At 40.7% G+C, this 4,396-nt stretch overlaps 1 pseudogene; it reads right to left on the minus strand.

Moving 5' to 3' along the window:
- Positions 1–1,818: 1,818 nt before the first annotated feature.
- Positions 1,819–2,471, minus strand: LOC123124398 (ribosomal protein S7, mitochondrial-like; annotated as a pseudogene).
- Between the last annotated feature and the right edge of the window lie 1,925 nt (positions 2,472–4,396).

Here is a 4,396-nt window from a genome sequence, read left to right on the forward strand (position 1 = left end):
CAGTATCTTCTACATGTATTGCATACGAAAAATATTGTCATTTGCATGAAGAATAGAAAGTAGTCCGAAGTAATCATCATACATCGGTCTTCAATCTATTCATGGCTGCTTCATTGTCCTTGGCCTTGATCAACATGTATATTTTACCAACATTAGGATTTGTCCTTAAAATGGGATCGATAAGAACTGATGATCAGAATCATACACAGTAGAATGGAAGAACAAAGGAAGGAAGTCAGGTAGCTTAGAGCAAGACAAAGGCAGAATGGAAGAACAGCCTAAAAGTGGGGGGCCAGACAGAAACTGTCTCACTCAAACTGGCATTTGAAAATGCTACCCGCCCTTCCCCTATTTCTGCATTTCATTCATCTATTCCTTCTGCTTGCTTTTCTAGTTAAGTTGCTCATAAACTAGATCCATAAAACTCACTCAGCTACTATCTTCTTTCTATAATTGGTCTCTAAGTCCAAGTAATCGATAAAGTATAATCCTCTTCCCAACTCCGCCACCTCCTTTCTACCGAGTATGCTCTACTTGAAAGAACATATTTATCAATAAATAAGTGCATTACTATATTCACAGCTACAAACTAAGCCTAATTTCCAATATGTCATATGTATCACTTTGATGTTGTGGGATCACTGGCTTCTTGCTCAACGGATTTCGCTTCCGCACTTGACTTGAGAAGGGAGAAGCCTTCATGACCGGTACCTGTATCTGTTCAAGAAGTTAATACTTATGCGGCACTGAACAAAGGGTGAGATCGATGAAATGCAATACATGTTTGAATATTTCCTATCTTCTTCCAGCCATCAAACTTGTTCAATTCGTTTTCTTGAGATCTCTGGAATAGTGATATCATACTTGAATCCACATTCCCAGTATTTGAGGAAGAAGTAGAATCTTAGTCCTTTCGAATTTCTATGTTGGGAATTTGATATCGACTGAATCAAGAAACTCGATTTCACTATGATATGACCATGAACCCTTTGATGCAACATTTCTTGTTTCCAGAAGATCTCAGATGGTTTCTGAAGCTTCCATGATCTTGTAATAGAAAGAAACCCTTTCTATAAGTCATGAAAATGTGGACCAAAAGACTAAGAAACTGCACAATCTATTGATTGACTGAAAAACTCAAGCTGAGTAACTTGCTTGAATGATCGCTCCGGCTCTGGGCCCTCTGATCTTCGGGATGCATAATAGGGGATCGCTTGCCAACCGTTAGTTAGGACCAGTGAAAACCCACGCTTGGTGAAGGCGAAGTTCAGTTTGGAGATCTAACAATTCCTTATGTCGTGTATCCTCGATTGATGCAGCCTCAGATGCTTCAATTGTAGATTTGAGTATTGAGCGAAAGGTTACACCACCTATAGGTTCTGTATTACAGGCCAATCCTACTCCACTAGTACCAATAAGCGGCATAGGGGAAAAAGCACAACACCTAGGAATAGGAATCAACAACACAAAAACTTTCTGAGAAATTACCCAACAAGAAAACGTATGCGCGTGGGCGCAACGGATTTCGCTCCCATGCGCTCATCCCTTGCTTGTTCTTTCGGACTAGCACTCTTTCCCTCTCTTTGAAGTAGATTTCTCAGCTCCATGAGTCAAACGAAATAAGGCGAAAGGCCCACTACTTCTTCATTCATGGCTTATTGATTTGATTGATCCCCCTTTCGTATTCATTCGACCTGAGGTGAGGTTGGAACAAGAGTTTTCATAAAAAGAATGGTTCTTTTATGCAATTATGAACGGGCAGGCCTCTTGTGGATTGCTCCAACTCTATGAATGAAGGGGGAGTATGAGGAATGCCCATTTTCTTTCTATATGAAGATGAAAAAAGGATCCGGGTCAAACATTTCTTACTTTTGTTGAGTATGACTGAATGAGGAAGAGCTCGTTATGTGGTATCACTTTACCACCATCTGAAATGCGCGAAACTCCGATTGGTGGAAGCCAGTCCATTAAGATTCCCCCTTCTCTTACGTGAAATTCCCCTATTTCGGTAAGCATCCAGTATATCAGCAAATGAACATTTCTCTAAGCTTATCCTGTGGCTTATACGTCATTTGAAACCTGCTCCAAGGATCCAACGAATAGCTAAGGTTTGTTGATGATCCCTGGCTACAATCCCAGGAACATCATAAATAGTACTTGCGACTCCTACTTTGACCACTTCGCATATTGGCTTTATATTATCTACGGTGTCAACCATAAGTTTTATTACATCGCGTTCAGTTCGAGCTAGGCGGTGAAAAGTTTTATAAACAATAGCATGAACTCTCGTTCTTTTACCATGGACCATGCGAAAGTTTACCAATTGCTTGATCAATTCTTTTTGCTCACCATCAAAGTCCCCCATATAGCTGAGAATTTCCGAGCAATTGGAAGCCGCTTTCGATGACGAGGCCGATAAATTGATATTACGCGATCGTTACTGTCCATCTTTTTCAGCTCTGCTCCCGAAAACAGAAATGAAAGGAGACTGATCTTGACGTCGGCGTTGGTTTTTCCAACGAAAAACAAGAACTTTCTTTCATGAACTTCCATGACAAAATGCTAGTTGCCTTGTAACGCATACACTGGAGCGTTTGTCCCATCGACGAAGGCCACTATACGCGTTTTTTGAAGAGCAACATTCTCTTATAACCAAACATCGCAAAGACAGAAAGGAGTATCCTGAACGTAAGGCCAATGGCTAGCATACTTTGCTGAACACTCACGATATTCAGCTAAAGCTGGATGCATATTATATTATATTATATCTTGCCTTGGTAGAGCGAAACTTTGAACCCAAACAAGCAACTCTCCCGGTTTAGCGATATTGATCGGTTCCAGCCTCATTCCACTAGCCCTAAAAGCATTCTAAATATATAAAAGAGGGGGAATGGATTCTACAAGAAAAGGCGGGCAAAGGTAGTTCATGGGTCAATTCTTGGAGCATAGCTCATTTCTAAGTCCCCAACCCATCTCGTGCTCGTGCTGTACGCGATCGAATCTTGCGGCCGGATAGAGCAATGGAATCACCGAGTCGTATGAAAAGAGGGCTCTTCTTTTTAATGTTAACACAAAGGCTAGCTCCCCTAGGGGTTGTCATATTACAATCATTTGTATTACTTTCCTACCAATCCTGGACTAGCTATGACCCTTATAGCGAGCCTCACTTTACCGTTTCGGATAGAAACATATGACGCTCCTAAAGTCGATTGGATACTTTCTTTTTTATTGAATTAAGCTAAGACATGGACTTTCTCATGTGAAGAACTCCTTCTTATGAGCTCATGGACTTGATCAATGCTAGTTCAAGTTCACATCATATTAGTAAATTAGTTCATTAATTCGTTTATTTACCAACGAAGAAGCCTTGCGCTACTCGGAAAGTACTGACTAGAGGGGGGCGTGTGGATCCACAGTCCTAGCCATTCTCACAACGGGATAATAAAGCGAAAAAAGACCATGAGAAGAGATTACAACATCTAGGACAAAGCCTGTCAAGCCAACCTTCCCTCACTGCGAAAATGCAACATCCGGCGTACTCATTGGCTTTGACCTTAGATTCATTACTTGCTAGAGAACTAGTTTACATAACTGTCACAGCTCCAATGCGACAATCTTGTTAATCAGCAAAGTAGCTAGCCTAAATAAGGAGTTTACAATCGCTTGTCTATAAAGTAAAGAGCGGCTAATGGGAGATTGCTTGAGTAGGCTCAGTAAGGGATTACCCGCGGGCAGGGTGAAAGAGCTTCCATTAATAGTTTGAACTGGTGGATCAGCAAGATAGCTAGAGCTCCTTAAAGGAAAGCAAAATCCAATTCTATATTATATCAAACTATAAAGCAAAGATGAGGAAGCTGCGCCTTTACTCGCTCGAATTAGAGGAAAAAGGGGATATGCAGCAGTAACAACTTTTCTTTCAATAGTAAGTAGGAAATGCGAATAAGAGAAGGGTAGAAGAAGCGATCCGCATATTTCCTTATTTCCCAACGGATTTGACTCGTTAGAGAAATCATTTCTTAGGTATGCTACATTCTTTGAAGAAAGAGTAGGTTATGCTATTTAAGACTTAGAGGAAGTGATTTCCGGGAACTAGCAGACCAAGCCAATCAACAAGGAAAGCCTGTCAAGCAAGGAAGGCACCAAGCAAACCTTTAATAAGCATCTCTAGCGCAGTCACTTCTCTATAGAAAGAAAAAACCTGCAGTCAAGACTGATACGTCCATTTTGCATCATGCTTTTATATTGATATTTATTGCATTATGGGCCGTTATTACACATTATGTCACAATACTTATGCCTATTCTCTCTTATTTTACAAGGTTTACATGAAGAGGGAGGATGCGGGCAGCTGGAAAAGGAGCAAATATTAGAGACCTATTCTGCATAGCTCCAAAAG

Source organism: Triticum aestivum, chromosome 5D (assembly GCF_018294505.1).
Source record: "Triticum aestivum cultivar Chinese Spring chromosome 5D, IWGSC CS RefSeq v2.1, whole genome shotgun sequence".
Classification (NCBI taxonomy): domain Eukaryota; kingdom Viridiplantae; phylum Streptophyta; class Magnoliopsida; order Poales; family Poaceae; genus Triticum; species Triticum aestivum.